Raw genomic sequence first — 22,017 nt, forward strand, 5'->3', positions numbered from 1 at the left:
CCAGGGTGACCAAGGCTGGGAACTCAACATCCAAGGGTATTCAACATTCAGGAAGGATAGACAGGAAGGAAAAGGAGGTGGGGTAGCGCTGCTGGTTAAAGAGGAAATTAACGCAATAGTAAGAAAGGACATTAGCTTGGATGATGTTGAATCTGTATGGGTAGAGCTGCGGAATACCAAAGGGCAGTAAATGCTAGTGGGAGTTGTGTACAGACCACCAAACAGTAGTAGTGAGGTTGGGGATGGCATCAAACAGGAAATTAGGGATGCATGAACATAAGAACATAAGAACATAAGAATTAGGAACAGGAGTAGGCCACCTAGCCCCTCAAGCCTGCTCTGCCATTCAACAAGGTCATGGCAAGATCATGCATAAAGGTACAGCAATTATCATGGGCGACTTTAATCTACATATAGATTGGGCTAACCAAGCTGGTCGCAATGCAGTGGAGGAGGATTTCCTGGAATATATTAGGGATGGCTTTCTAGACCAATATGTCGCGGAACCAACTAGATAGCTGGCCATCCTAGACTGGGCGTTGTGTAATGAGAGGGGACTAATTAGCAATCTTGTTGTGCGACCCCCTTGGGGAAGAGTGACCAGAATATGGTAGAATTCTTTATTAAGACGGAGAGTGACAGTGTTAATTCAGATACTAGGGTCCTGAACTTATGGAAAGGTAATTTCGATGGTATGAGACGTGAATTGGTTAGGATAGACTGGCAAATGATACTTAAAGGGTTGACAGTGGATGGGCAATGGCAGACATTTATAGATTACATGGATGAACTTCAACAATTGTACATCCCTGTCTGGAGTAAAAATAAAATGGGGAATGTAGTTGAACCGTGGCTAACAAGGGAAATTAGGGATAGTATTAAATCCAAGGAAGAGGCATATAAATTGGCCAGAAAAAGCAGCAAATCTGAGGACTGGGAGAAATTTAGAATTCAGCAGAGGAGCACAAAGGGTTTAATTAGGAGAGGGAAAGTAGAGTATGAGAGTAAGCTTGCAGGGAACATAAAAACTGACTGCAAAAGCTTCTAAAGATACGTGAAGAGAAAAAGATTCGTGAAGATCAATGTTGGTCCTTTGCAGTCAGATTCAGGTGAATTTATAATGGGGAACAAAGAAATGGCAGACCAATTGAACAAATACTTTGGATTTGTTTTCAATAAGGAAGACACAAATAACCTTCCGGAAATACGAGGGGTTCGAGGGTCTAGCGAGAAGGAGGAACTGAAGGAAATCCTGATTAGTCAGGAAATTGTGTTCGGGAAATTGATGGGATTGAAGGCCGATAAATCCCTGGGGCCTGATAGTCTGCATCCCAGAGTACTTAAGGAAGTGGCCCTAGAAATAGGGAATTTACTGGTGGTAATTTTCCAACATTCTATAGACTCTGGATCAGTTCCTCTGGATTGGAGGGTAGCTAATGTAACCACTTTTTAAAAAAGGAGAGAGAGAGAAAACAGAGAATTATAGAGGTGACATGATAGGTCCAAGTCAGCATGGATTTGTGAAAGGGAAATCATGCTTGACAAATCTTCTGGAATTTTTTGAGGATGTTTCCAGTAAAGTGGACAAGGGAGAACCAGTTGATGTGGTATATTTGGACTTTCAGAAGGCTTTCGACAAGGTCCCACACAAGAGATTAATGTGCAAAGTTAAAGCACATGGGATTGGGGGTAGTGTGCTGACGTGGATTGAGAACTGGTTGTCAGACAGGAAGCAAAGTGTAAATGGGTACTTTTCAGAATGGCAGGCAGTGACTAGTGGGGTGCCGCAAGGTTCTGTGCTGGGGCCCCAGCTGTTTACATTGTACATTAATGATTTAGACGAGGGAATTAAATGTAGTATCTCCAAATTTGCGGATGACACTAAGTTGGGTGGCAGTGTGAGCTGCGAGGAGGATGCTATGAGGCTGCAGAGCGACTTGGATAGGTTAGGTGAGTGGGCAAATGCATGGCAGATGAAGTATAATGTAGATAAATGTGAGGTTATCCACTTTGGTGGTAAAAACAGAGAGACAGACTATTATCTGAATGGTGACAGATTAGGAAAAGGGGAGGTGCAACGAGACCTGGGTGTCATGGTACATCAGTCATTGAAGGTTGGCATGCAGGTACAGCAGGCGGTTAAGAAAGCAAATGGCATGTTGGCCTTCATAGCGAGGGGATTTGAGTACAGGGGCAGGGAGGTGTTGCTACAGTTGTACAGGGCCTTGGTGAGGCCACACCTGGAGTATTGTGTACAGTTTTGGTCTCCTAACTTGAGGAAGGACATTCTTGCTATTGAGGGAGTGCAGCGAAGATTCACCAGACTGATTACCGGGATGGCGGGACTGACCTATCAAGAAAGACTGGATCAACTGGGCTTGTATTCACTGGAGTTCAGAAGAATGAGAGGGGACCTCATAGAAACGTTTAAAATTCTGACGGGTTTAGACAGGTTAGATGCAGGAAGAATGTTCCCAATGTTGGGGATGTCCAGAACCAGGGGTCACAGTCTAAGGATAAGGGGTAAGCCATTTAGGACCGAGATGAGGAGAAACTTCTTCACCCAGAGAGTGGTGAACCTGTGGAATTCTCTACCACAGAAAGTAGTTGAGGCCAATTCACTAAATATATTCAAAAGGGAGTTGGATGAAGTCCCTACTACTAGGGGGATCAAGGGGTATGTCGAGAAAGCAGGAAGGGGGTACTGAAGTTGCATGTTCAGCCATGAACTCATTGAATGGCGGTGCAGGCTAGAAGGGCTGAATGGCCTACTCCTGCACCTATTTTCTATGTTTCTATGTTTCTATGTATAGACAGGTTAGCCTGACATCAGTGGTCGGGAAAATGTTGGAATCAATTATTAAAGATGAAATAGCAACGCATTTGGAAAGCAGTGACAGGATCGGTTCAAGTCAGCATGGATTTATGAAAGGGAAATCATGCTTGACAAATCTCCTCGAATTTTTTGAGGATGTAACTAGTAGAGTGGACAAGGGAGAACCAGTGGATGTGGTGTACTTGGACTTTCAAAAGGCTTTTGACAAGATCCCACACAAGAGATTAGTGTGCAAAATTAAAGCACATGTTATTGGGGGTAATGTACTGACGTGGATAGAGAACTGGTTGGCAGACAGGAAGCAGAGAGTTGGAATAAATGGGTCCTTTTCAGAATGGCGGGCAGTGACCAGTGTGGTGCTGCAGGTTTCAGTGCTGGGACCCCAGCTATTTACAATATACATCAATGATTTAAATGAAGGAATTGAATGTAATATTTCCAAGTTTGCAGTTGACACTAAGCTGGGTGTCGAGGTGAGCTGTGAGGAGGAAGATAAGAGGTTGCAGGGTGACTTGGACAGGTTAGGTGAGTGGGCAAATGCATGGCAGATGCAGTATAATGTGGATAAATGTGAGGTTAGCCATTTTGGTTGCAAAAACTGGAAGACAGAATATTATCTGAATGGTGACAGATTAGGAAAAGGGAGGTGCAGCAAGACCTGGGTGTCATGGTTCATCAGTCATTGAAAGTTGGCATGCAGATACAGCAGGCGGTGAAGAAGGCATATGGCATGTTGGCCTTCATTTATAGCGGATTTGAGTATAGGAGCAGGGAGGTCTTACTGCAATTGTACAGGGCCTTGGTGAGGCCTCACCTGGAATATTGTGTTCAGTTTTGGTCTCCTAATCTGAGGAAGATGTTCTTGATATTGAGGGAGTGCAGCGAAGGTTCACGAGACTGATTCCAGGGATGGCTGGACTGACATATGAGGAGAGACTGGATCAACCGGGCTTTATACAGTGGAGTTTAGAAGGATGAGAGGGGATCTCATAGAAACATACAAGATTCTGACGGGACGGGACAGGTTAGATGCGGGAAGAATGTTCCCGATGTTGGGGAAGTCCAGAACCAGGGGACACAGTCTTAGGATAAGGGGTAGACCATTTAGGACTGAGATGAGGAGAAACTTCTTCACTCAGAGAGTTGTTAACCTGTGGAATTCCCTGCCACAGTGAGATTTGTTGATGCCAATTCATTGGATGTATTCAAGAGGGAGTTAGATATGGCCCTATGGCTAAAGGGATCAAGGGGTATGGAGAGAAAGTAGGAAAGGGGTACTGAGGTGAATGATCAGTCATGATCTTATTGAATGATGGTGCAGGCTCGAAGGGCCGAATGGCCTACTCCTGCACCTAATTTCTATGTTTCTATGTTTCTATGAGAGAAACATTGACAATGTCGGCTAACATGGGAATCAGAAAAAGAAGTTGGGTGGTCAGCAGTTTGGTGGGAATAGGGTCAAGGGAGCAGGAAGTGGATGTCCTGGATAGGATGAGCTCTGAAAGGTCATTAAGGGAGATCAGAGAGAAACTGGAGAAAGATTTGAGGTCAGGGCTCGGGCAGGGGAGATCCTTAGAGGAAGTTTGGCCCGGTGGGCGAGGGGAAAATTGAATAGGATAAAGAACCCAAAACTGACTCTTGGGGAATAACTCTGCAAATCACCTCCCAGTCTGAAAAACATCCACCCTCTGCTTCCTGTCACTTAGCCAATTCCGTATCCATACCTTAATTCCATGGGCTTCATCTTCTTAATCAGCCTCCTGTGTGGCACTTTGTTGAATGCCTTCTGATAGTCCATGTATACAACATCTACTGCATTACCTTGATCAACCTCACCTGTTACCTTATTAAAGAATTCAATCAAGTTAGTCAGATCCAATTTTCCTTTCACAAATCTTAACCGATAAGGGAATAAGAGGTTATGGGGAGTAGGCAGGGAAGTGGACCTGAGTCCATGATCAGATCAGCCATGATCGTATTAAATGGTGGAGCAGGCTTGACTGGCCAAAAGACCTACTCCTGCTCCTATTTCTTATGTTCTTATGTTCTTAAATCCATGCTGGCTGTCCTTGATTAACCCATGCCTTTGCAAATAACATTTTATTTTGTCCCTCATAATGGTTTCCCCGCCACTGATGTTAGGCTGACTGGCTTGTCGCTTCCTAATGTCAGCTGTAGCTCAGTGGGTAGCACACTTGCTTCAAAGTCAGAAGAGTGTGCGTTCAAGTATTGCTCCAGGACCTTGAGGGTAAAAATCTAGGGTGATGCTCCCGAGGGAGTGCTGCGCTGTGAAACATGCTATCTTTTGAATGAGATGTTAAACCGAGGCGCTGTCTGCTCTCCCAAGTGGACGTAAAAGATCCCATGGCCACTATTTCGAAGAAGAACAGGTCTCCTGGCCAATATTTATCATTCAATCAACATAACAAAAACAGATTTTCTGGTCATTATCACATTGCTGTTTGTGGGAGCTGTTTGTGGGCAAGTTGGCTGCCACGTTACAACAGTGACTGCACTCCAGAAGTACTTAATTGGCTGTAAAGCACTTTGAGACGTCTGGTGGTCATGAAAGTTGCTATATAAATGCAAGTCTTTCTTTCTTTACTAGTTTATCCCTCTTCCCTTTCCTGAATAGTCATATAACACTAGCAATCCTTTCGTCTTATGACACTACCACCGAGGATTGAAAGATTGTGACCATTGCCTCTACTATTTCTACCTTTGCTTCTTCCAGCAACTCATGCATTCCACCTGGACCAGGTGACCGACCAACTTTCAGTAATGCTAATCTTTTTAGTACTTCTCTTGATCTGTTACTATCCTGTCCAAGCCTTCCTATCCCTTTTTACTGTAGTGAAGACAGATGCAAAGTACTCATTAAAAAATCTGCCGAAAGGTAATTGACTCTGTTTCTCTCTCTGCAGATGCTGCCTGACCCGCTGAGCGTTTCCAGCCTTTTCTGTTTTTATTTCAGATTGCCAGCATCCTCAGTATTTTGCTTGGGCATAAATATAAGATTGTCACTAATAAATCCAGTAACGAATTCAGGAGAAACTTCTTTACCCAGAGTGTGGTTAGAATGTGGAACTCACTACCACAAGGAGAGGTTATGGGGAATTACATAGTATTTACAGCACAGAAACAAGCCACTCTGCCCAACTGGTCTATGCCATTGTTTATGCTCCACAAGAGCCACCTTCCAACACTCTTTATCTCACCCCATCAACATATCCTTCTATTCCTTTCTCCCTCATGTGTTTATCTAGCTCACCCTTAAATGCATCTATGCTATTCGACTCCCGGACACTTTTTGAATAGTGCCATGTGATCTTTTATGTCCACCTGAGAGAGCAGACGCGGTTTGATGTCTCATCCAAAAGACGGCACCTCCAACTGTGCCGCACTCCCTCAGCACTGCACTGAGAGTGTAAGCCTGGATTATGTGCTCAAAGTCTCTGGAGTGGGACTTGAACCCACTGTCATGTGTGCAAACTCTTTGTATTCACTATGTAACTATGTACGATGTACCACCTGAGGGCGCTGCTGTTGGAGGCCCAGGGGTTTCCTGCCCTGGTGTGCAGGGGCATATACAAGGCAGCCAGCTATGCTGCCCCTCACTTTACAGTCGTATTAAATGGACTGAAGTCACACAGCTCTTACTCACAGTACAAGGCCTCGTGGAGTTATTCGATGGTAATTGCACACATAATACCCACAACATTCTGGAGCAAACATGTTTTCCTTCGCACCACAGTCACTGCTTTACCCCTGCTGAAATACACTGGCACACTTAAATGCCGCGGCTTTAGTTGTAGAAACCTAAGGAGTGCGGCTATCCCCTCCCTGTTCTTGTGTCACCCACATTGCTTCTGCCTTCCTACCCAGTGAGCATCACCATTGCCTCTTCAGAGTTCCCAAAGAGAGGGAATGAAATTCCCGAGTGAGTCACCAATTGTCAGCCACATCCCAACACCACAGACATCTGATAATGGTGTGCAAAAGAGAGAGTATAACTATGAGGATCATCATCATTGTTATACTCCTCTCCGTTGCGGACCATCAGTGAGAATGGTGCTTTAAAACCTCTAGCTACCCATAGTGCAACGTAAAAAGTGCAAAAGAACATCTTAAAACTATGTACAGCAGCTCGAATGTTGTGATTTCAATCCAGTTTCTAATCCATATATCTAGTGATATAAGATAGTCACTAATAAATCCAATAGGAATTCAAAGAGCTATTTCTTTACCCAGAGAATGGTTAGAGTGTGGAACTCGTTGCCACAAGGAGCAGTTGAAGCAAATTACATAGAATTTAAAGCACAGAAACAGGCCTGGATGGAGAATTTTGGCGACGAGGAAAGATTGGAGATGCTGGGTCTGTTTTCATTGGAACAGAGGAGGCTGAGGGGAGACCTGATTGAGGTGTATAACATTATGAGGGGCCTGGATAGAGTGGATAGGAAGGACCTGTTTCCCTTGGCAGAGGAGTTAACAACTAGGGGGCATAGATTTAAAGTAACTGGGGGGAGGGTTAGAGGAGATTTGAGCAGAAATTTCCTCACCCAGAGGGTGGTGGGGATCTGGAACTCACTGCCTGAAAGGGTGGTAGAGGCAGGAACCCTCACCACATTTAAAAAATACTTGGATGTGCACTTGAAGTGCCGTAACCTACAGGGCTACAGACCTAGAGCTGGAAAGTGGGATTAGGCTGGATAGTTCTTGGTCGGCCGGCGTGGATACAATGGGCCGAATGGCCCCCTTCCGTGCTGTAAATTTCCATGATTTTCTGATTCTATGAAAGTTAATCTTAAAATAAGCATTTTACTTAAAGCAAGGAAACTTCAATAAAAACAATTAAAAAGAAAGAAGTTGCATTTCTGTGGCGCCTTTCATGATCACATGACGTATCAAAGCGCTTTACAGCCAATGAAGTTCTTTTTGAAGCGTGGTCACTGTTGTAATGTAGGAAACGCGGCTGCCACTTTGCGCACAGCAAGCTCCTACACACAGCGATGCGATAATGACCGGATTATCTGTTGATATATGTTTTCCATTTTCTTCAGTGCTGTGGGATGCAAAATGAAATTGAAAGTGCGGCCAGCAGAGGGAGCTTGTTCATCGAGACAGAATTGAAGGCATCTCGAGGCGATGCACAAAGCCCTGGTGGCAACGATGCAAGGTGAGCCGACACAGCTTCTGGGCTTGTTCACATCACATGGGTGACAGGGACCAGCTCAGACTTAGCACTGCTTTCACTCAGTTCTGTCAACGGCGAAGTTGAGAGGCTGACAAGCCACCAGGAAGAGGAATGCCCCTTTCGCTGGTGTGCGCGCCTCATTCGAAGAGTAAATATCGCGCCCCTGGAGCAGTTCGACGGATATCCCGGGCACCGTTCCCAAAGAAAGGTCCAGCAGGAAAGGGGTTTGATCATGTGACAACGGTTCCCACATTACAACAGTGACTACACTTCAAAAGAAAAGTACTTCATTGGTTGTAAAGCGCTTGTGGAAGTCCGGTGGTTGTGAAAGGCGTTGTAAAAACGCAAGTGGTTCTTTTGTTTCGAGTTCTGTTGTGAGTGAAATGTTTTAATTCAGTATTTCCTCAAAGGAGAAATCAATGGAACCATTTCTTGAGTCCTTGCTACGGTCCCATGGGTAGCGGGCACTCCCTGGTCTCTTGCCTGAACAGTTCTGATGCAACAGGGGAGGCCGAACTTGTATTTAGCCAATGTCCACATATGTGCAGTTACAGTTACAGCAGATTTTTCTCTCTTGCCCAGGGCAAATGTGGCGAGTTATAAAGTCCCAGCAGAGAACAGCGCACTCAACACAGTCTGTTCATCAAAACTAGAGAGGTTTATAGTGCAGCAGGAGGCCACTATGTTTTATGTTCTTTTTATTCGTTCCTGGGATGTGGGCATCGCCGCCAAGGCCAGCGTTTATTGCCCATCCCTAATTGTCCTCGAGAAGGTGGTGGTGAACCACCTTCATGAAACGCTGCAGTCCCATGTGGTGAAGGTTCTCCCTCCCACAGTGCTGTTAGGGAGCGAGTTCCTGGATGTTGACCCAGCAACAATGAAGGAACGGCGATATAGTTCCAAGTCAGGATGATGTGTGACTCGGAGAGTAACGTGGAGGTTGTTATATATGTAAACTTGTATTTACTCTGTACAGCCACCAGAGGGCTCATCCCATGGAGTCCCAATGGATCCCATAATCCCTTGGGAGCACAGGTATTTAAGGAGGCCTCACAGGTTGGAGAGGCACTCTGGAGACCTGCAATAAAAGACTACGGTCACACTTTACTTTGCGCTCACAGTGTTCAGTCTGACCCTTTCTCCATACATAACAACTGGCGACGAGATACAGACAGCGGACCCAAAGATTCAGAGAACAGTGGGCATCCTGGAGAAATTCTCTGAGGGAGATAATTGGGAAACTTTTGTGGAGCGACTCGACCAATACTTCGTGGCCCACGAGCTAGATGGGGAAGAGAGCGCGGCCAAACATAGAGCGATCCTCCTCACCGTCTGTGGGGCACCTATGTATGGCCTCATGAAGAATCTGCTCACTCCAGCGAAACCCACGGAGAAATCATATGATGATTTGTGCACACTGGTCCGAGAGCATTTAAACCCGAAGGAAAGTGTTCTGATGGTGAGGTACCGGTTCTACACCTACAAAAGGTCTGAAGGACAGGAAATGGCAAGTTATGTCGCCGAGCTAAGACGCCTTACAGGACATTGCGAATTTGAAGGACATTTGGAGCACGTGCTCAGAGACTTTTTCGTACTTGGCATTGGCCACGATACCATACTTCGCAAACTTTTGACTGTAGAGACCCCAACCTTGAGTAAGGCCATAGCGATAGCCCAGGTGTTCATTGCCACCAGTGACAATACAAAGCAAATCTCTCAGCACACAAGTGCTGCTACAAGTACTGTGAACAAAGTGATGTTGTTTTCGAATCGCAACATACAGGGCAGGTCACACATGCCTGCAGCTGCACATCTGCAGATGTCTCAGAGTCCACCATCAAGGATGATGAATGCTAGGCTATTAACACCTTTTTGGCGCTGTGGGGGTGATCATCATTTCCATTCATGCCAAATCAAAGGGTACATTTGCAAGGGCTGTGGAACAATGGGACACCTCCAACGAGTGTGCAGGCGAGCTGCAAATCCTGTTAAACTTGCAAACCACCATGTTGCAGAGGAGGACAGATCCACGGAGGATGACGATGAACCAGCTCCTCAGACCGAGGAGGCAGAGGTACATGGGGTGCACACATTCACCACGAATTGTCCCCCGATAATGCTGAATGTTGAATTAAATGGACTCCCGGTATTAATAGAGCTGGACTCGGGCGCGAGCTAGTCCATCATAGGCAAAAAGACTTTCAAAAGATTGTGGTGCAACAAGGCCTCAAGGCCAGTCTTAACTCCAATTCATACGAAACTAAGAACTTACATAAAAGAACTGATTCCCGTAATTGGCAGTGCTACCGTAAAGGTCTCCGACAATGGAGCGATGCACAAGCTACCACTCTGGGTGGTACCAGGCGATGGTCCCACACTGCTCGGCAGAGCTGGCTGGGAAAGATACGCTGGGATTGGGATGACGTCCGTGTGCCCAGATCTTAAACAAGTTCCCTTCGCTGTTCGAACCAGGCATCGGGAAAGTCCAAGGAACAAAAGTGAAGATCCACCTAATTCCGGGGGCGCGACCCATCCATCACAAGGCGAGAGCAGTACCGTACATGATGAGAGAAGGGGTAGAGATCGAGCTAGCCCGGCTGCAATGATAGGGCATCATTTCACCGATCGAGTTCAACGAGTGGGCCAGCCCGATCATTCCTGTCCTCAAGGGAGATGACACCGTCAGAATCTGTGGCGATTACAAAGTAACTATCAATCGTTTCTCCCTGCAGGACCAATACCCACTACCAAAGGCTGACGACCTCTTTGCAACGCTGGCGGGAGGAAAGACGTTCATGAAGCTGGATTTGACTTCAGCCTACATGACGCAGGAACTGGAGGAATCATCGAAGGACCACACCGTTTGGAATTCGATCAGCGGCGGCGAATTTCCAGAGAAACATGGAAAGCTTACTGAGGCCGGTCCTGCGCACCGTGGTTTTCCAGGACGACATCTTGGTCACAGGTCGGGTCACAGTCGAGCATCTGCAGAACCTGGAGGAGGTTCTTAGTCGACTCAATCGCGTGGGGCTCAGGTTAAAATGCTCAAAGTGCGTTTTCCTGGCGCCTGAAGTGGAGGTCTTGGGAAGGAGGATCGCGGCGGATGGCATCAGGCCCACCAGCATGAAGACAGAGGCAATCAAGGACTCACCAAGGCCACAGAACGTGATGGAGCTGTGGTCGTTTCTTGGACTCCTAAACTACTTTGGTAACTTCTTACCGGGTCTCAGCACACTGTTAGAACCACTGCATGTCTTACTACGAAAAGGGGATGAATGGGTTTGAGGGAAGAAAATGCCTTTGTAAAAGCAAGAAAATTGTTATGCTCAAACAAATTGCTGGTGTTGTATGATCCATGTAAGCGTTTGGTACCAGCATGTGATGCGTCATCATATGGCGTCGGATGTATTGCAACAAGCTAATGATTTTGGGAAACCGCAACCGGTTGCTTATGCATCAGGAGTCTGTCTAAGACTGAGAGAGCCTACAGCATGATTGAAAAAGCAGCGCTAGCATGTGTCTATGGGGTAAAGAAAATGCATCAATACCTGTTTGAGCTAAAATTCAAATTGGAAACTGACCATAAGCCACTCATATCCCTGCTTTCCGAGAGTAAAGGGATAAATACCAATGCATCGACCTGCATCCAGAGATGGGCACTCATGTTGTCCGCATACAACTACGCCATCCGCCACAGGCCAGGCACAGAAAACTGTGCCGATGCTCTCAGTAGGCTGCCATTGCCCACCACGGGGGTGGGAATGGCGCAGCCCGCAGATCTAGCCATGGTTATTGAAACATTTGAGAGTGAGCAATCACCTGTCACTGCACGGCAGATCAAAACCTGGACAAGCCAGGACCCCTTATTGTCCCTAATCAAAAACTGTGTGCTTCACGGGAGCTGGTCCAGTGTCCCAGTGGAAATGCAGGAAGAGATAAAGCCATTCCTGCGGCACAAATATGAAATGTCTATACAGGCAGACTGCCTTCTGTGGGGCGATCGAGTAGTGGTTCCCAAGAAGGGCAGAGACACCTTCATCAATGACCTCCATAGTACCCACTCAGGCATCGTAATGATGAAAGCGATAGCCAGATCCCCCATGTGGTGGCCCGGTATCGAGGCGGACTAAGAGTCCTGCGTTCACAGATGTAATACATGCTCGCAGTTAAGCAATGTACCCAGGGAAGCGCCGCTAAGTTTATAGTCTTGGCCCTCCAAACCATGGTCTAGGGTACACGTCGATTATGCAGGCCCGTTCTTGGGTAAAATGTTCCTTGTGGTTGTAGATGCGTACTCCAAGTGGATTGAATGTGAGATAATGTCGGCTAGCACGTCTGCTGCCACTACTGAAAGCTTGCTGGCCATGTTTGCCACACACGGCCTTCCCGATGTCCTCGTGAGCGACAACGAGCCATGTTTTACCAGTGCTGAGTTCAAAGAATTCATGACCAAACATGTCACATCTGCCCCGTTTAAACCACATCCAATGGTCAGGCAGAGAGAACAGTGCAAACCATCAAGCAAGACTTGAAGAGGGTAACTGAAGGCTCACTGCAGACTCGCCTATCCCGAGTCCTGCTTAGCTACCGCACAAGACCCCACTCACTCACTGGGATCCCACCCGCTGAACTGCTCATGAAAAGACCACTTAAGAAAGGCTCTCGTTAGTTCACCCTGATCTACATGAACAGGTAGAGAGCAGGCGGCTTGAATAAAGTACATACCATGATAGCGCAAATGTGTCATGCGAGATTGAAATCAATGATCCTGTATTTGTATTGAATTATGGACAAGGTCCTAAGTGGCTTCACGGCACTGTCGTGGCCAAAGAGGGGAGCAGGGTGTTTCGGGTCAAACTTTCAAATGGACTCATTCACCGGAAACACTTGGACCAAATCAAACTCAGATTCATGGACTATCCTTGGTCCCTACCTTTTTTGATCCCCCAACATACACACCAGTGGCAACCGGCACCACGGTTAACCATCATCCACTGCAACCCAGCAGGACCCAACACACCAGGCAGCCCAGCAAGGCCAGCTGCACAGCAACCCAGCAAGGCCCCAACAAATGATTCAACAACACCAGCTTTCACACCGAGACGATCAACCAGGGCAAGAAGGGCCCCAGATCGACTCACATTGTAAATAGTTACACTATTAGTTTGGCGGGGGGAGTGTTGTTATATATGTAAACTTGAATTTACTCTGTACAGCCAGCAGAGGGCTCATTCCCTGGAGTCCCAAGGGATCCCATAATTCCTTGGGAGCACAGGTATTTAAGGAGGCCTCACAGGTTGGAGAGGCACTCTGGAGACCTGCAATAAAAGACTAAGGTCACATTTTACTTTGAGCTCACAGTGTTCAGTCTGATTCTTTCTCCATACATAACAGAGGTGGTGGAGTTCCCATGTGCCTGCTGCCCTTGTCCTTCTGGGTGGTAGAGGTCGCAAGTTTTGGAGGTGCTGCCAAAGAAGCCTCGGCGAGTTGCTGCAGTGCATCTTGTAGATGGTACACACAGCAGCCACAGTACGTTGGTGATAGAGGGATTGAATGTTGAAGATGGTGGATGGGGTGCCAAACAAGCGGGCTGCTTTGTCGAGCGTTTTGAGTGTTATTGGAGCTGCACTCTTCCAGGCAAGTAGACAGTGTTCCATAACACTCCTGACTTGTGCCTTGTAGATGGTGGAAAGGCTTTGGCGAATCAGGAGGTGAGACACTCACCACAGAATACCCAGCATCTGACCTGCTCTTGTTGCCACAGTATTTATGTGGCTGGTCCAGTTGAGTTTTTGGTGAATGGTGAGCCCTAGCTATGCCTGCCTTTTCGTGGGATATGTGAAACATTCTTTGTTCCAGTCCTACTTGGGTACCGTCCCTCATCTCTTTTTCCGATACATTGATGACTGTATTGGTGCCATTTCCTGCTCTCATCCTGAACTTGAAAATTTCATTAACTTTGCATCCAATTTCCACCCTTCCCTCACCTTCACATGGCCTATCTCCGACACTTCCCTTCCCTTCCTCGACTTCTCCAGCTCCATCTCTGGGGATAAGCTATCGACCGGTATCCAATATAAGACCACTGACTCCCACAGCTACCGGGACTACACTTCCTCCCAATCCGCATCCTTTAAGGACTCCATTCCGTTCTCCCAGTTTCTCCGTCACCGTTGCATCTGCTCTGATGACTCCACCTTTCACATTAGTGCCTCTGACATGTCTTACTTTTCCTCAACCGAGATTTCCCTCCACCGTGGCTAACATGACCCTCGACTGTGTCCGATCTATTTCCCGCACCTCTGCCCTCACCCCTTCCCCTCACTCTCAGGACCATGACAGGGTTCCCCTTGTCCTCACCTTTCACCCCACCAGCCTCCACGTTCAACGGATCATCCTCTGCCATTTCCCCCACCTCCAGCATGACCTCACCACCAATCACATCTTCCCCGCCCCTACCCTCTCAGCATTCCGAAGAAACTGCTCCCTCTGCAACACCCAGGTCCATTCTGCAGTCACCTCCAGCACCCCCTCCCATTCCCACAGCACCTTTCCGTGCAAGTGCAGGAGATGCAACACCTGCCCTTTTACCTCCTCCCTTCCCACTATCTAGGGCCCCAAATACTCCTCCTAGGTGAAACATCGATTTACTTGTACTTCTTTCAATTCAGTATATTGTATTCGCTGCTCACGATGTGGCTCCCTCTACATTGGGGAGACTAAGCGTAGATTGGGTGACTGCTTTACAGAACACCTCCGTTCAGTCTGTAAGTGTGGGCCCTGAGCTTCCGGTCGCCTGTCACTTTAATTCTCCGCTCCATTCCCACTCTGACCTCTCTGTCCTCGGTCTCCTACAATGTTCCAACGGAGCTCAATGCAACTCGAGGAACAGCACCTCATCTTTCGTTTAGGCACTTTACAGCATTCTGGATTCAACATCGAGTTCAAAAATTTCAGAGCGTAACCTCTGCCAATCTTTTGCTCCCTTTCTCCCCTGCCCCCACCCCCCCGCCCCCCAGAGCTTGTTTCTTTTTTTCTCCTTGTCTCTAAAGGCAGCTGGTCATTATCCCGCCATTCACACCCTACCTTGACTAATGTTTTTCTAACTCCTTTCTAATTTCAATTCGGCCCATCCTCCCTTTTGTCTCTCTAATCTCTCCTGCCTTCCATCCTATCACAGACCTTCCCTTTTGTTCTTTCTTCCCCTCCCCCTTTCAGTGCTGGTTAAGAATCTGTTCTTTCCGAACACTCTCCAGTTCTGACGAAGGGTCGTCGACCCGAAACGTTAACTCTGCTTCCTCTCCAGATGCTGCCTGACCCGATGAGGTTTCCAGCATTTTCTGTTTTTATCCCAGGATGTTATAGTGGGAGATTCAGCGAGGGTAGTGCCATTGAATGTCAAGGGGCAGTGGTTAGACTCTCGCTTGTTGGAGATAGTCATTGCCTGGCACTTGTGTGGCGCGAATGTTACTTGCCACTTATTAGCCCAAGCTTGATTGTCATCCAGGTCTTGTCGCATGCGAACATGGACTGCTTCATTATCTGAGGAGATGCGAATGGAACTGAACACTGTGCAATCATCAGTGAACATCCTCACTTCTGACTTTATGATGGAGGGAAGGCCATTGATGAAGCAGCTGAAGATGGTTGGGCCGAGGACTTAGCACTGAGGAACTCCTGCAGTGATGTCCTGGGGCTGGGAGGATTGATCTTCAACAACCACAACCATCTTCTTTTGTGCTCGGATGACTACAGCCAGTGAAGAATTTTCCCGCTGATTCCCATTGACTTCAATTTTACTAGGGCTCCTTCATGCCATACTTGGTCAAATGTTGCCTTGATGTCAGACCAAGGCTGTAATGAGGTCTGGAGCCGAGTGGTCCAGGCCAAATGCAAACTGCGCATCGGTGAGCAGGATATTGGTGAGTAAGTGTCGTTTGATAGCATTGCCTTTGCTGAAGATGTAGTACTCGGTAAAATAGAGGGACTAAAGGTGGACAAGTCTCCTGGACCTGATGGCTTACGTCCAAGGGTCTGAAAAGAAGTGGCTGCAGAGATAATGGATGCATTGATTGTAATCTACCAAATTTCCCTGGATTCTGGGGAGGTCCCAGCGGATTTGAAATACGCAAATGTAACACCCCTTTTTAAAAAAGGAGGCAGACAGAAAGCAGGAAACTATAGACCAGTTAACCTAACAGGGATTGGTGCTGGGGCCTCAACTATTTACAATCTATATTAATGACTTGGATGAAGGGACCGAGTGCAATGTAGCCAAGTTTACTGATGATACAAATATGGGTGGGAAAGCAAATCGTGAGTGTTGTGTATCTGTAAAGTATGCACGCCCATGTTCCGCCACCAGGGAGCACATTCCCTGAAGTCCCAAGTGATCCCAGCATCCCTCGGGATATAAGCCGGCCCCTAAGGCCTGTTCCTCACTCTGGAGTGTCTTAATAAAGACTGAGGCCACTGTTACTTTAACCTCCCTGTGTGCAGTCTCATCTGTGTTAGGCAACGAGTTACGAATCCAATGCAAAGATGCAGCAAACTGTGGGCATTCTGGAGAAGTTCTCGGAGGGTGAGGACTGGGAAACCTATGTCGAACGGCTACACCAGTACTTTGTAGCCAACGAGCTGGATGGAGAAGGAAGCGCTGCAAAAAGGAGAGCGGTCCTCCTCACGGTCTGCGGGACACCAACCTACAGCCTCATGAAGAATCTTCTGGCTCCGGTGAAACCCACAGATAAGTCATATGAGGAGCTGTGTACACTGGTTCGGGAGCATTTTAACCCGAGGGAGAGCGTGCTGATGGCGAGGTATTGCTCCTACACGTGCCAGCGATCTGAAGGTCAGGAAGTGGCAAGCTACATCGCTGAGCTAAGGCGACATGCAGGACAATGTGAGTTTGATGGCTGCCTCGAGCAGATGCTCAGAGACTTTTTTATACTGGACATTGTCCACGAGAGCATCCTACAAAAACTTTTGACTGTAGAGACACCGACTCTCAGTAAGGCCATTGCGATAGCACAGGCGTTTATCTCCACCAGTGATAACACCAAAGAAATCTCTCAGCACACAAGTGCTAGCAATGTTCAAAAGTTAACTGGAACTGTGTTTCGAGCAGAAATGTACAGGGCAAAAACCACGAGTCTGCAACTGCCAGCAGGCCTCAGGTGACCCAGATGACTCAGAGTCCACAACAAAGGATGAATGCAACGCAATTCACACCTTGTTGGTGTTGTGGAGGCTTCCATTCAGCCTATTCATGTCGCTTCAAAGGGTATGTTTGCAAGAGCTGTGGAACAATGGGGCACCTTCACTGAGCTAGCAGACGAGCTGCAAGCTCTGCAAAACCTGCTAACCACCATGTGGCAGAGGAAGATCGATCCATGGTGGATCAAAGCAATTTCGAGCCTCAGAGAGTGGAGGCAGATGCTGAAGTACATGGGGTGCAGACATTTTCAATGAAATGTCCACCTATAATGCTAAATGTAAAATTGAATGGCTTACCCATAGCCATGGAACTGGACACTGGTGCTAGCCAATCCATCATGAGTAAAAAGATGTTTGAGAGACTGTGGTGCAACAAAGCACTCAGACCAGACCTGAGCCCCATCCACACGAAACTGAGAACGTACACCAAAGAGCTTATCACTGTCCTGGGCAGTGCCATGGTCAAGGTCACCTACGAGGGCATGATGCATGAACTGCCACTCTGGATTGTCCCGGGCAATGGCCCCACACTGCTTGGAAGGAGCTGGCTAGACAAAATCCGCTGGAACTGGGATGACATCAGAGCGCTATCACATGTCGATGAGGCCTCATGTACCCAGGTTCTTAACTAATTTCCTTCCCTTTTTGAGCCAGGCATTGGAAACTTTTCCGGAGCGAAGGTGCAGATCCACTTGGTCCCAGAGGCACAACCCATTCACCACAAGGTGCGAGCGGTACCTCACATGATGAGGGAGAGAGTGGAAATCGAGTTGGACAGGCTGCAACGCGAGGGCATCATCTCCCCAGTGGAATTCAGCGAGTGGGCTAGCCCGATTGTTCCAGTACACAAAAGTGATGGCACGGTCAGGATTTGCGGCGATTATAAAGTAACTATTAATCGTTTCTCGCTACAGGGCCAATACCCGCTACCTAAGGCAGACGACCTATTTGCGAGGCAAGATGTTCACCAAGCTCGACCTGACTTTGGCCTACATGACGCAGGAGCTGGAGGAGTCTTCGAAGGGCCTCACCTGCATCAACACGAACAAGGGACTGTTCACCTACAATAGATGCCTGTTTGGAATTCGGTCGGCTGCAGCAATCTTCCAGAGAAACATGGAGAACCTACTCAAGGTCGGTACCATGCACGGTGGTTTTTCAGGATGACATATTGGTCATGGATCAGGACACCGTCGAGCACCTACAAAACCTGTAGAAGGTCCTCCAGCGACTGGATCGCGTAGGGCTGCGGCTGAAGAGGTCGAAATGCGTCTTCATGGCAACAGAAGTGGAGTTTTGGGGGAGAAATATCGCGTTGGACGGCATTCGGCTCACAGACGCCAAGACAGAGGCTATCAGGAACGCGCCCAGGCCACAGAACGTCACGGAGCTGCGGACGTTCCTGGGACTCCTCAACTATTTTGGTAACTTCCTACCGGGGTTAAACACCCTCTTAGAGCCCCTAGATGTGTTATTGCGCAAAGGTGAGAACTGGGTATGGGGAAAAAAACAAGTAATTGCTTTTGAGAAAGCCAGAAACATTTTATGCTCCAACAAGCTGCTTGTATTGTATAACCCGTGTAAAAGACTTGTGCTAGCATGTGATGCGTCGTCGTACGAAGTCGGGTGTGTATTGCAACAAGCTAACATTGCGGGGAAGTTGCAACCTGTCGCCTATGCCTCCAGGAGCTTGTCTAAGGCCGCGAGGGCTTAGAGCATGATTGGGAAAGAGGCATTAGCATGTGTGTTCGGGGTAAAGAAAATGCATTAGTACCTGTTTGGCCTCAAATTTGAGCTGGAAACCGATCACAAGTCCCTCATATCCCTGTTCACTGAAAACAAGGGGATAAATACTAATGCCTCAGCCCGCATACAAAGGTGAGCACTCGTACTATCATCGTATAACTATACCATCCGCCACAGGCCAGGCACCGAGAACTGTGCGGTGGCTCTCAGTCGGCTACCATTGCCCACCACGGGGGTGGAAATGGTGCAGCCTGCAAACTTGTTGATGGTGGCGCAGCCCGCAGACTTATTGATGGTCATGGAAGCGTTTGAAAATTATAAATCACCTGTCACAGCCTGCCAGATTAGGACCAGCCAAGATCCTCTGCTGTCTCTAGTAAAAAACTGTGTACTGCATGGGAGCTGGGCCAGCATCCCCATTGAAATGCAAAAGCTAATCAAGCTGTTTCAGCGGCGAAAGGACGCGCTGTCCATTCAGGCAGACTGCCTGTTGTGGGGTAACCACGGAGTGCTACCCAAAAAGGGCATTGAGATGTTCATCTCGGATCTCCACAGCACACACCCGGGTATAGTAATGATGAAAGCGATAGCCAGATCCCATGTGTGGTGGCCCGGTATCGACTCTGACTTAGAGTCCTGTGTACAGCAATGCAGTGTGTGCTCAGTTAAGCAACGCGCCCAGAGAGGCACCACTAAGTTTGTGGTCCTGGCCCTCCAGACCATGGTCGAGGATCCATGTCGACTATGCAGGCCCATTTCTCGGTAAAATGTTCCTGGTGGTGGTGGATGTTTTTTCAAAATGGATTGAATGTGAAATAATGTCGGGAAGCACCGCCACCACCACCATTGAAAGCCTGAGGGCCATGTTTGCCACCCTCGGCCTGCCTGACATATTGGTCAGTGACAACGGGCCATGTTTCGCCAGTGCCGAATTTAAAGAATTCATGACTTGCAATGGGATCAAACATGTCACCTCGGCCCCGTTTAAACCAACCTCCAATGGGCAGGCAGAGCGGGCAGTATAAACAATCAAACAGAGCCTTAAACGAGTCACAGAAGGCTCACTCCAAACCCGCCTGTCCCGAGTACTGCTCAGCTACCGCACGAGACCCCACTTGCTCACAGGGATGCCCCTGGCTGAGCTACTCATGAAAAGGACCTATAAAACCAGACTCTCACTGGTTCACCCCGACCTGCATGATCAGGTAGAGAGCAGGCAGCAGCAACAAAATGTAAACGATGGTCGCGCCACTGTGTCACGGGAAATTGATCCGAATGACCCTGTGTATGTGCTAAACTGTGGACCTGGTCCCAAGTGGATCGCCGGTATGGTGATAGCTAAAGAAGGGAATAGGGTGTTTGTAGTCAAACTAGACAATGGACACATTTGCAGAAAGCACCTGGACCAAACGAGGCTGCGGTTCACAGACTGCCCTGAACAACCCACAGCAGACACCACCTTTTTCGAGCCCACAACACACACCTAAACGACCAACAACACCAACCTGGACCAGGAAATTGAAACTATCACGCCCAACAGCCCAGCAAGACCAGGCTCACCCATCAGCCCTCCAGGGCCAACAACACGCCAGCCCAGTGAGGGCACAGCCAACACACCAGAACAGACATTTGTACCGAGGCGGTCCACCAGGGAAAGAAAGGCTCCCGACCGCTTCACCTTGTAAATAGTTTTCACTTTGACTTTGCGGGGGAGTGATGTTGTGTATCTGTAAAGCATGCACTCCCATGTTCCGCCACCAGGGAATGCATCCCCTGAAGTCCCAAGGGATCCCAGCATCCCTTGGGAGCACTGTATATAAGCCGGTCCCTAAGGCCTGTTCCTCACCCTGGAATGTCTTAATAAAGACTGAGGTCACTGTTACTTTAACCTCCCTGTGTGCAGCCTCATCTGTGTTAGGAACACAATAGTGAGGAGGACACAAAGAATCTGCAAAGGAATATAGACAGGCTAAGTGAGTGGCCAAAAATTTGGCAGATGGCGTATAATGTGGGAAAATGTGAGGTTATCCACTTTGGCAGAAAAAATAGAAAAGCAAATTATAATTTAAATGGAGAAAAATTGCAAAGTGCTGCAGTACAGAGGGACCTGGGGTTCCTTCTGCAAGAAACACAGAAGGTTAGTATGCAGGTACAGCAAGTGATCAGGAAGGCAAATGGAATGTTGGCCTTCATTGCAAAGGGGGGTGGAGTATAAAAGCAGAGACATCCTGCTTCAACTGGACAGGGTATTGGTGAGACCACACCAAGAGTACTGCATGCAGTTTCGGTCTCCATATTTAAGGAAGGATATACTTGCATTGGAGGCAGTTCAGAGAAGGTTCACTAGGTTGATTCCGGAGATGAGGGGGTTGACTTATGAAGATAGGTTGAGTAGGTTGGGCTTATACTCATTATAGATCAGAAGAATGAAAGGTGATCTTATCGAAACATGTAAGATTATGAGGGGGCTCGACAAGGTGGATGCAGAGAGGATGTTTCCACCCATAGGGGAAACTAAAACTAGGGGACATGAGGGCCAAAATTGATGCAGGTTGTGCCTGCAGCCGCCGCGGATCCACTGTAAATATATGTTTTTTTGGCTGATTCCTCCGGAACCGCCCATCTGCCGTCCAGGTTCCGCCCAGCACGAGATTGGTCGCGGAGGGATCCACCGGCGTGACGCCATGCCACCCGCCCATGCCGGATGCCCCAAATCGGCCATTTTGGTGAGGGATGCTGGCCTCAGATCGATTTGCCGCCCGCCAGAAGGACCGCTGGCAAAAAGCAGGTCTGAGTTGGCCTTGGGTCGGGCGGCAGGGAGAAGGGCTCCGAGTGCTGCAGCGCTGCACATCGCAGCTATGGTGCAGATTCTGGACCATCATGAGTGGTGTAAAGTCCTGTCCCTGCAGTACAGACTTACACGAGGCACATGCTGAAGTCAAGGTCACTCTGGACCTGCACCTTTATCTCACAGCTCTCCAGTGCCCCACTTGCCTGAGACCTGCCTTTATATATCTGTGTG

The sequence above is a fragment of the Pristiophorus japonicus genome, chromosome 1 (genome assembly GCF_044704955.1).
Source record: "Pristiophorus japonicus isolate sPriJap1 chromosome 1, sPriJap1.hap1, whole genome shotgun sequence".
Classification (NCBI taxonomy): domain Eukaryota; kingdom Metazoa; phylum Chordata; class Chondrichthyes; family Pristiophoridae; genus Pristiophorus; species Pristiophorus japonicus.